General features: G+C 31.1%; 1 pseudogene across 1 annotated transcript; it reads right to left on the bottom strand.

Annotated features, from left to right (window-relative positions):
- Positions 1 to 9,247: 9,247 nt before the first annotated feature.
- On the bottom strand, positions 9,248 to 11,631 carry LOC115992182 (annotated as a pseudogene). Its single transcript, XR_004092435.1, has 3 exons — positions 11,056 to 11,631; positions 10,799 to 10,928; positions 9,248 to 10,315 (listed from the first exon to the last, which is right to left on the bottom strand). The product of XR_004092435.1 is annotated as a transcription factor MYB24-like (transcript).
- Positions 11,632 to 12,057: the final 426 nt, after the last annotated feature.

The following is a 12,057-nucleotide window of genomic DNA, read 5'->3' as shown; positions in this document are numbered from 1 at the left end:
ACTATATTAGGAAGGTAGATAGTAAATTATTGGCCTAACTGATTGTTAATTGGGAACTTGTACCCGAGTTGCACTCTCATTTTGTATTCCTTCAAGAAATAAGAAATATCCTCTTTCTCTCTCAAATTCTTCTTAATCTCTCTCTCTAATCTCTAGGAGGTTAGGCTATCCTCGAGATTATATAATATCCCAATTATAGAACATTGAGAATAAACAGGTTACTAACAAAGGTTTAAATTCAAATGATACCAAACTTTATAGGTATAAATTCAAAATTTGAATTGAAACATTAAGCAAAATTAAAATTTCTCCAAGTTTTGAGGATCAAAAATGCAATTTAAATTATTCAAAATTTTAAACTAAAAACTGAAGTTCAAATCTTCTCTTCAAAGTTCAAATAATTTCATCCCAATGAAATGACTAACAAATATACTTAAAAGATATAGAATAATATATTTTGTTCTTATTGTGAGTCTGTGACCCAAGAAATATTATTTAAAATGTATATGCGTCCCCCCATTGTGGTTCTCATCCACACATTGTTTTATTGTGTGAGGGATGATGCAGTTTCCAATGTATAAAATACATTCTCCTGCTGGGAAGGATAACGATTGAGGTTCATGCTTAATGCTTTAATGCTTTATAACGAATAACGAATATATGTACGAGGATGAAATTGATGGATGATGGCACAGCTAGCCGACCACGAAAACATGACACTTAATCATTTCGGGAACATGGAGATTATTGTGAACCACTATGAACACATTAACCCACATTAAAAGTAGAAGCTTTGTTTTGTATTAATTAAAAAAAAAAAAAAAAAGGAAATGCAGAAAATATAAAAATATTTCAAAATGCTGGTGTGGGTATACGTTCGAAACACCTTTATTTTTCTCTGTTTGTTTGGCATTTTTGGGTAATTAGCCGTTGGGCATTCGTGGGTGATTAGCCATTGGGCAATTATGGATAAACTAGCCATTGGGCATTTATAAATAAACTAGCCATTGGGCATTTGTGTTATTAGTAACCAATAACTATAGACTATTATTTTCGTCAATAACCAATATAATGCTCATCATAACACACTTTCCTATCAGATTTCTTTTGCTATATATTTCCAGATACAAAATTTATGTTCTATTTCTCTCCCATGTATTTTTCTACAATTTATATTTGTTAAATTAAAGAATAGCAATGCATTATAGGGTTGTTCTTAAACCTCTGTGAGTGAAAGTGCATTCATCATGAAACTCAATTCTATAGTCTAAGCTTGGGGAGCTATTCAGCTAATTAATATAACCAATTGCACCGAGGGTGACACGAATAAACTTTTTACACTACTCTTTGCATGATTCTATAATATTGTGATAGATTGTTCCTAAACTCTTTTTTTTATTTTCTATTTATGCAATTTACATTCTTGCTAATTATTTGAGATATTATTTACTAAATCAAACTTGTTTATTCACTGTTATATTTCTAACACAAAATAATGATTCATTTTCATCTCACATCTCTTATTAGATTGAGTGGTCGTTTGGAAGAGCTTATTTTCACTAGCCTATTGAACTTAAAAAATTAGCTAAGTAAAAGTATAATTAGAGCATTCATAATAGAGGTGTTAAAATAGCTAAAAAGCTATTTTAACACCTCAAGCACCCTTTATTAAGTGGCAATCAAGTCAAAAAATTTTAGCAACTTGTTACAGTAACCTGTCACTCTACAGTAAGTTGTACCAGGTTATTGTAGAGGTTATTATAGCAAGTTGCTAATTTTTTTTATTAAATTCTTTCTTTCTTTGTCTCTCTCGTGACTCTCTTTCTCAATCTCTTCCTTTTCTTCTGTCTCCTTTCTCCTCTATAACTCTATCTCACCATTTCTTTGGGTTTTTGTTTTTGTGTGTGTTCATCATAAGGCGGTTTGGTAGCGGTGATGGTGGTGGCAGTTGATTTTTCTGGTGGCGTTGGCTATGGCAATGAGTTGTGGTTGTGGTTGTGACGATGGGTTGTTGTGGCTAGTGGTGATTTTTTTTTTCTTTCCTTCTACAGTGGGTTGTGATTGCTGTAGTGGTGGTTATGGTGGCAATGGCTAGTGGTATGGGTTGTGATTTTGTTTTATTTATTTTTTCTTTTTGTAGTGGGTTGTGGTTGCCATGGTACTGGTTGTGGCTGGTGGTGAAAGTGGCTGTGGCTAGATGCTATAAATTTTTGTGGTGGCTCTTCTTTTTTTTTCTTTTTTTTTTTTAAATATTATTTTAATGAGGTGTTTATATGATTTTAAATGAAATGGTAAAAAAAAGAAAAGAGTATTTGATGTTGGTGTATTGTAAAAGTGTGATGTTAAAATTTTAAAATAAATAAAATAATTTTTTGAGTTGCTAAAAGTTACAATAAATTTTTAGAAACCTTGTTGTGAATGCTCTTATATTAGGTGTTGTTAAAATTGAGATTTTACATAAAATCAGTGGAAGGGCCTCATGGATTAGATTGAGAATGGTAAAATTTCACTTTCCCTAAATTTTTACTTAAATAAAAATGATGTAAATAATTATTAAAAAAGAGAGATAAATTAAACATAATACGATTTTTATACCCTATATCTCTACTAACTAAAGAAATATATATATATATATATATATATAATTAATAGGGAGTCAATAATTATTATTCTAAATTATTAATTAGTAAATGAGCAAGGATCAACTTTATCAAACTTCAAAAAACAAATTTTAAATCATATATAAAATAAGAAAATAAAAGAAAATTTTAGTTTAGATTACACAATATATATATATATATATATATATATATATATATATATAAAACCTCTTATTTTTTTAATTCCAAAAAAAAGAGAGAGTTACTCTTATGTTTTCCTTCTAGTGTATAAAAGAATTCCTCCTGCTAAACCCAACGAAAAAAAACAAAAACTCAAATAGACAAATATATTAAATAATAGTGTTCTCTTCTTTCATCCACGTTAGGTTCCTCGATGATCCATCAGGCAAGTAGTCAAAAAGCTATTATACAGTAGTTTTCACCCTTAAAAAGAAGCTTTAAACAATAGCCTCTTCGATCAATTAAACAATAGTTGTCATCATTAAAGGCAAAGTATATATTGAAAAATAGTTTTCATCATTAAAGGCAAAATATTAAACAACTAATAGCCTATAAGCTCTAGTAACAGCGTACAAACTTTATTAAACTACAAACAAAAGGCAAAAAGGTTGAGATAAATGGACATGGCTTGGGTCCAGTGTTTCTATGCATTAGACCCAAGCCTTGCCCAAGATAAACACAATTGAGAGCTAGGAATAGCCAATAGCTGGGCCAGAAGTTTCAGGAATCGAAAGTCGTAATTACTCTCAAAGATCTGGTGAAAAGTGAAGCAAGCAATGCACTGGGGAAAAGAGCAAAGAGTAGACATGCAGAAAGAGATTGTTGACACTGTCATCGTTGTTAATCCGACTTTCTTCTTTATTATTATTATTATTATTATTATTATTATTATTTTTGAGTTAGTGATTTTTTTTTATAATGTTATTTACTTATTTTTCTGAAATTGATGCTTGATAACTGTAAATGGATTTGGTAACATTTGATTTGAGAGCATCATGTGGAGAACAAGTTTCTATTTTTCCTTAATGAGATTTTATTTGAGCTTGTAGTAGAATCGTCTTGGATTGACCTAGGATCATGATCTTATGCGATCCCATGATTTGACATGCGATCTTTCTCTAACTATATGGTTATAATGATTATAATCTAATCTTGATTGATTTGACAATCTAGCATTATAGGATCTTACAATCTTATGATTTTGATAAGCATGATTTTACATTTATACCTAAAAAAAAAAAAAATTATAAATGTTGTGCATAAACTAAATAAGATGAATAAATAGCTTAATGTAATTCATGCTTATCAAAACTGAGATCCATATCATAGTATCATAAGATCCTACTATTCTAGATTGCAAAATTGATCCTGATTGGAGTGTAAATCATTATAATTCCTATAATATAGTTGGAGTAGTATTGGATGCTAGATTTTCGGAACACGTAGGATCACGATCCTAGACAATTCTACTACAAGCGCAAATCAAATCTCATTCAACCAAAATAGAAGCTCACGTTCTCCACATGATGCTCTCAATTCAAATATTAACAAAGCCATTTATATTTATCAAGCTTCAATTTCAGGAAAAAAAAAAAAAAAAAATCACAAACCCAAAATAATTTAAGAAGAGGGGGGGATTAATGAAGATGGCAGTGTCGGCAATCTCTTTCTTAGTAGCTTACTTTAACTTTTCACCATATATTTGAAAGCAATTACAACTTTTGATTCTTGAAGTTTCTGGACAATTCCTAGCTCTCAACTGTGTTTATCTCAGGCAAGGCTTGGGTCCAATGCATAGGAGCATTGAACCCTGTGTCCATCCATTTTGCTCTCAATTGTGTTTGCCTTTTGTTTATGGTTTCGTAAAGTTTGTGCACTGTTGCTAGATTTGATTGGCTATTATTTAATATATACATATATATATATACACACTTTGTTTTAAGGATGAAAATATTTTTTAATAGCTTAATAGTTTTTTTGACTGGTTGCCTGATGGGAATTGGTTGCCTGATGGATTCCCATCAGGCAACCAGTCAAAAAAACTTTGTCCTAATATATGTTTAAGGGTGAAAGAACACTATTATTTAATACATTTTCTTTTTATGTTGTTGTTGCTTAGCAAGGAGGAACTCTTTTATACAACAAGAGATTTTATTTATTTATTTATTGATTTATAATTTGTGTAATATTCTAAACTAATATTTTTTCTTTGATATATAATTTTAAATTTTATGAATTTTGAAAATGTTGATATTTTCCCATTTAGTGTTTGTTTGGCATGATTAATTTTGCCAGCTTATTTTTACTATTATTTATGGGATCATTGCACTTTTGGTATTATTCATAGGTCTCATTGTACTATTTCAACTAATTTTTACCTTTACACTCTGTTTGTTTCACTTGAAAATCTTCTGTAAAGATAGTTTTCTACATTTTTCAATGTTTGGTAGCACAAAAAAAAACTGGTCAATGGAAAACTATCTTTGGTCAATGGAAAACTCTAATAAAAATAAGGCTTATTTTTTATAAGCTGTTTTCCAAAAAAAATTTTTGGAAAACAATCTCTCTCTCATGCGTTGCATCTCCTATAAATATTATTTTCGTCTATAGCCGTGGGAAACATAATTTTTTGGCGCTTTCTCTCTCTCATGGTAAGTTTTCTCACTTTTTCTCTCTTCTCTTTATTTTTTCTCTCCTCACACCCTCACTGTCACTAACTCTGGTCTCTCCTTTTCCCATAGATCTCTCTCTTTAACTGTCTCTCTTCTCTCTTTTTTCCATGTTTCTCTTCCCTTCTGTAACACAATTCTCCGATTAGATTTTTCTTTACTTCACTGATTGATCAATAGCTCCAACTTGCAAAAGAGAACAAATTTACAACGGTAATTATTTCATTCATCTTTACCAAAATCCCAATTCTTTGTTTTGAATTTCAAGCTCGATTTTCTTTTTTCTCTAAGAAATTTTCGGTTTGATGGATTCCAAGCAGAAGTTACTTCTTTTTCGTACATAAAGTGCAAAAAATTAATAAAAGAAGAAGAAAGAATGAAAGAAGTAAAAGATGAAAATTTTAAACATAGTAACCATATTTCTCTAAATTGCTTTTACATGGGACAATTTTTACCGTGGACTAATAATATTGTTATATAATGAATGATAATTGTTTAGGAGAATTGCATTTGTTGGCAAATACATTTTTTGTTAGCAGATATTATGTAGTGATGATATATTATGCAGTACATTATGTAAATACATAATTTAGAGTAATATTGAAGACTTGTAGTTGACCATAGTAGACAAATGGTCGATATGTGTGTGTGTGTGTACGTACATTACTGTCTATATATATGAGCAAGATGAGTGGTAAAGATCATGAAAATTTGACAACTAATTAATTTTGATTGTATCTATTGTCAAAATTTTAGATTAATTAGTATGAAAACCAAATTCATTCTTGGTTTTTTATTTATAATAATTATATTAGTTAGTTTACATAATATACATGTTTTAAATTATACAAGAAATATTTAAAAAAAATTGCATACCAAACACCAGAAAACATTCTCAAGCGCATTTTCAAGGTCGTTACCAAACATTGGAAAATAAAACAATTTTCTAGAAAATGCTCTTTGAAAAATGATCCATTTTTCAGAAAACGTTAATGCTGAAACAAACAGAGCGTTATTTATAGTACTTTTAGCAAAAAAAATTTAGTTTCAGTAATATAAGCAGATCCTAAACAGACCCCTTTATAAAATGCATCTTAATTTAATTAGGCTCTATTCATTTCATTAATAACACATATCTTAATTTAATTAGTTTTTTTTTTTAATTTTTCATTCATTTTCTCATCCATCCATTTTTCCAATAGTTACAATTACAAAAGCTACCGTTATTAAAATTAATATATTCAATATAGATATAGGGAAAGGACAAGAAATTTGCACTCCAATTGTTTCGTTGTAAAATATTTTTTGATGTAAAATACTTTTAGTGAAAATATTTTCTTTTTTAGTGTTAGGTTGTGTTCTTGAAAATGCTCCAAAAAAATCAAATAACAACCAAGATCAAAATAACATCACACACATTGAAATAGATATTAAAATCACCCCTAAAAATCCCAATGTTGACAACCACCATGAGATCCACCCATTGCCAGTGAACTTCAACGTTGTGAAATGCCCTAGGCCAATCACCAATAAACTCCAAAACTGTGAAATGCCTCCATGTTTAAGCCTGAGATCGATGCTAGAGACTTCATCGATCACCTTTGTTAATGTTGCTCGCTCATTAGTTAGAGCCCCATCGGTCTCTACAGGAGAGAAGGGAGGGTGGAGGGTGTGGGTGGGTTGTAGTGAGTTTTGGAAAACATTTTACATAAAAATTTGATGTAAAACATTTTTCAAATTTTTACAAAGAGTTTTCCAATTAACGAAAATGGTTTTTTTGTTTGACTAAATTTTACAATGAAACAAACACTTGAAAATGCAAAAAATGTTTTCTAGAAAATATCTTACAAACAAATTAACAAATGGAGCGTTAACCAAACAAGGCTCGCAATAGTCTCATATGTAGTCCATATAAAACAATTTTTAAAAATTATGGATGTGCATTCAACCCTCGAACTCAACGCAATTCAATCCAACCCACCCAACCCGATGGCTTAGATTGGCTTTTTATGGGTTGATGGATTGGGTTGTATTCTATTAACTTTTTGTTTTGGAGATTGAGTTGGGCTAGTTTGTGTTGGTGAGATTTTCAATCAAAGTAACGCGATCCAACCAATGCTATTAATAGTTTTTAAAATATATGTTATTTAAATTTGTTAGTTCGATTTATTTTGAATTTTGAGACTTACTTTAGATTTGTTAATATTTTTTATTTTTATTTTAAGATTTCATTTTTACAAAGTTGGGTTATTAGAATGGGTGTTGGTATCATTATACCATCAAATCAAACCCCCATTGGGTTGTTAGTTTCTCAACTCGAGGAGATTAATTAGCTTGAGTGGATTAAGTTGAAAATACCTCAAACCCAACTCATGTACACCCTTATCTAAGCTAACCTTCACTCTTTTTGTTGTTATTATTATTATTACTAGTCAATAACTTGTGCGGAGCACCAAAAAATATAACATATTATGATTTTTTTTTTTTAATGTTTTGTCTATCTATTCTACCATTTAATGAACTATGATATAACAAGATTCTAATAGAATGTTAAATATAGAATAGAGTCTAAATTCAACTAAAAATATATATTAGAATAATAACATTTACAATTTAATGAACTATAATATAACAAGATTCTAATAGAATGTTAAACATAGAATAGAGTCTAAATTCAACTAAAAATATATATTAGAATAATAACATTTACAATTTAATGAACTATAATATAACAAGATTCTAATAGAATGTTAAACATAGAATAGAGTCTAAATTCAAACTTAAAAATATATATAAGAATAATAACATTTACAATTATCATTTAATTATTATTATAATTTTCGTCTTCTCCTTTTTCTTCTTATCATGTTTATTATTTTATTATTATGGTTCTCATTAATACAAATAAATAAACATGAAGGCGTTCACAAAACCACTAGGACCACATGTAAACCGACATCCAAAACTACTAGCAAAATCAAATAATTATAAAGCACCTTGCGGTGTGGTGCAGTTTGCATTTTATGTTAAATATTTATTATATGAACTAGGTGTTGATCACTTGATTTTTAAAATATAAAAGATTAGGTCTTTCACACTTAAAAACTTGTTGAGTAACTCTTAATCAGCCCAAAAAAAAAAAAAAAAAAAACTAGTCCAATATTTTAAGAATTAGCCCAAAACAAAGGAAAAACTACCTTTAGATTGAGTAATATAGTCCAAAATCTTGAAAAGTGTTCCAGTCTAAATCTAGCTAAATCATACATATGACCGCAAAACTAAGATATGATGAGGTGACAAAAATTAACCAAAACTGCACCATGAACACTTGAACACGTGTTAATCCCTCAAAATTGATTAGCAGAAGTTCCATATATAGGAAACCATACGATTGACAAACCTCTGAGGATTGAGGATTAAAGAAATTATTATGTCTCTAACTTTCCTCCATAATCAGATGAATTATTTTTCTGTATGCTTTCAATAATGAATGGTACGATCTTATCCGGCAGTACCCCTTAATTGACTATCAGTTTATCAAGAGCTTTCTTGCCTGGACGTTGACTATGGAGTGTGTGGAATTGTCTTTGCATGTTGTATTCACCCACCAATCTCGGGAAAAAGAGAGAGAGAGAGAGCCCTCAGTCTTGGAATTGGAAAATTATGATGAAACCAGGTACTTACTAAGGTACGTTAAGGGACCGATTCCGGTCCCAAAAATAGTGGAATATTTTTTTTGGACACAATTACAAAATATATGGGATTTTCTTTATATTAAAAAAAAAAAATCTATTCATTTAAAAAACCCGGCCATTTGTTGAAACATGAATCCATCTTGAAGAAAATTTTCACATTATCTTATTTTATTAAAGTATGTATCATTTACAACTCTTGCTTTTTATTTATTTATTTATTTAATTAATTAATTTATTTATCTCGCTGAATTACGAACTCTCATTTATTTTGGGATGAACAAAGGGAACAACTACAAATATCGAGTAGTAATTTCCTAGGCAGTAGGAAGTCGGAACTCATACAATATATTAATTAAGTTGACAAACTTGAATAACCTACACATATTTTTTGAACTTCAGCCAACGTTACTCACTTTAGCTATAGAAACATTATGTTTTTCAAAGAAGTTTCACTTATGTCTTGTGCACATAACTAGAAATAAATGCATCGTATCAGATTATAGATCCAACAATTAACAGACAGAACCAAACTCCAACAGAGTAGCATGTCTATGTCTCCCAGCTTGAACGAAGATTAGAGTTTGTGACAAATTGGCCGCTTGATAATGGTGACAATGATGAAGCTGATGAATATGATGATGATGATGACATGATGGCATCCATGTACTCCATATGATTGTTGGGCACTTGTGTATCATGTGGATAATTACAACCAGCTGGAAAATATGGGAGTCTAGCAAGTGGGTCATGGTCTTGTGAAGCACATGAGCAAAACATGCCACAACAATTACCACTGATAATCTCATCACAAGGTTTTGGAATCATGGATGTTAATGGATCCTCATCATAATGTGGTGCCGAGATACTTGGACCAATAAGTTTATCACCAATATAATGTTGTGTTGCTCCACTAGTGCTGAAATTTTGATGTTCTTGATTAGGATCAAATTTTCCATGAGGTTGATAGCCTAATGACCATAGTGGGTCATAAGAAGAAGAATTTGATGATGGTGCCATTGGGGGTGGAAATTGAACCAAATTGGCACCATAATTGGTTTGCTCTAATTTAAGATCACCATGATCAAAGCCTTGCAACATTGGGGTTGGAGTGGGAAGGTATAGCTGGTCTTGTTGAGAGCTTAGGATCCAATTAGGGTTTGCATTTAGAGAGAAAAAACCTTCCTCGCTGTTACCATTGTAGTGCATATCAGGATAGGTGGCAATGGTAGGAACATCATGAGAAATCAGCTTCTTCTTTATACTTGAATTCCAAAAGTTCTTAACCTCATTATCGGTTCTCCCTGGTAGGTGCTTGGCTATTTGAGCCCACCTGTCCAAAAATAAAAAGTTCCCTTTTGCATGAAAAAATGACATACATAATGGGGGGTGATGATAAGACTAATAATGATAAGAAGAAGAAGAAGAAGAAGAAGAAAAAAAAAAAAAAAAGAGAGGTAATGTTAAGGATATTATAAACTTTAGTACAAGAAATTTATAAATTAAGTTGTCAACTGTTAAATATAGTAATAAAAAAAAAGTAAAAGAAAAATTATTTATTACGTTATAGATGGTACTAATCAATTGTCAGGTCGATTTGTAAAGTTTTCATAGTATAATTAGTAATAACTTTAGCATTTAATCACCATGCACTTTTAATGTAGTGGTCATTCCACAAGTATAAGTGCTTGTGGGGAGTAAGAATCGGGTTCAAGTTTTCAAAAGAGAGTTTTACACATATACATTTAGATCATGCTAGGGTAGAAATTCTATCTTGAAGAAAAAAAAAAAAAAAAAAAAAAAAAAAAGATCTTACTTGTTTCCTAGAATGCCATGAAGTTCAATGATGAGGGCTGCTTCTTGGGGAGAGAAGCTCCCACGTTTTAGGTCAGGTCTGAGATAATTTATCCATCTTAGTCTGCAGCTCTTTCCACATCTCTGCAGGCCTGCTTCATAGAAACCATACAACAAAAAGATATAAAAAAGAACAATTGAGAAACAATAGTATATAGGAACGCATGAAAGCTAGTGCAAATGAAATGAGAGAGTGAGAGAGAGAAGTGATAATGTTACCAGCAAGTTTTGGGACAGAGCTCCAGCAACCATGGCCATAGTTTGAAATGTAGTTGATGAGTTTCTCATCTTCCTCTGGTGACCATAGTCCTCTCTTCACCTTCTGCTTGTTACAGCACGAGTGATGTCCCATCTTTCTCTCTAAAAGCAGTGTTAGTGCAGCCAATGATAGATCATAAATAAGTACTGAGGAATAAGTTTAAAAAGACGCAAAAAATCAGAGAAAAAGAGAGAGAGAGAGAGAAAAGAAATGTAAAGAAAGGACGCACTAGGTCTAGCCCTAGGTAGGAGAGGTTACACTTGTTTTACACCCAAAAAAAACCCCCAAAAACCAAAAAAAAGAAAAAAAGAAAAGAAGTGAAAGAGTAGTAACCGCGTGAAAATAGAAGAGAACAACGAAATGAGCGATTTGGAAGTGTGAGTACTGAGAACACTGAGGCTATGAATTTAATGTAAGAGCTGTACTATGGTGGCCCAGTTAGGGTTTGTAGCAAAGGGCTAAAACCTGCACTATCATCCATTAAGAGCTGTATTGCTTATAAAGGATCGGATCCTTCTTTGTTTGCTCAGTGTTTGGACTAGCTTGTGCTCGTGTCACACCTGCATGGTGGTGGGTCCTTTTATATGTCCCACTTTGGACACATCTAGGATTCTTGATCAAGCAAACACATTTTTTGGGATGAAAATATGTGATTGTGGACGCTTTACCATCTAGATTGGACTTATTGAGTATGGGCAATAATGAGATTTTGAGCTCTGTGTTTGATCGGTTGTGATTGCATGGGAGTGGTAATATCATAATATGATCTAAATCATGATTTCATGATTGGCTATTGAACTAGAAAAATTCCCAAAACTTTGGCTTTAGTGAAAAAGTTTTCTCAAGCGCAGTCCTTAATTTGTCTCAATGCTAGCTAGGTACTAAGTAGCTAGATCTCCCTTCGTATTGAAGAAAGAATACTTTTTGGGGTATCATTACATGATGCCATATACTAGTCTAAA

This window comes from Quercus lobata, chromosome 5 (genome assembly GCF_001633185.2).
Source record: "Quercus lobata isolate SW786 chromosome 5, ValleyOak3.0 Primary Assembly, whole genome shotgun sequence".
NCBI classification, from domain to species: domain Eukaryota; kingdom Viridiplantae; phylum Streptophyta; class Magnoliopsida; order Fagales; family Fagaceae; genus Quercus; species Quercus lobata.
Note: the sequence above shows the minus strand (reverse complement) of the source record. Positions and strands in the feature narration are given on the sequence as shown.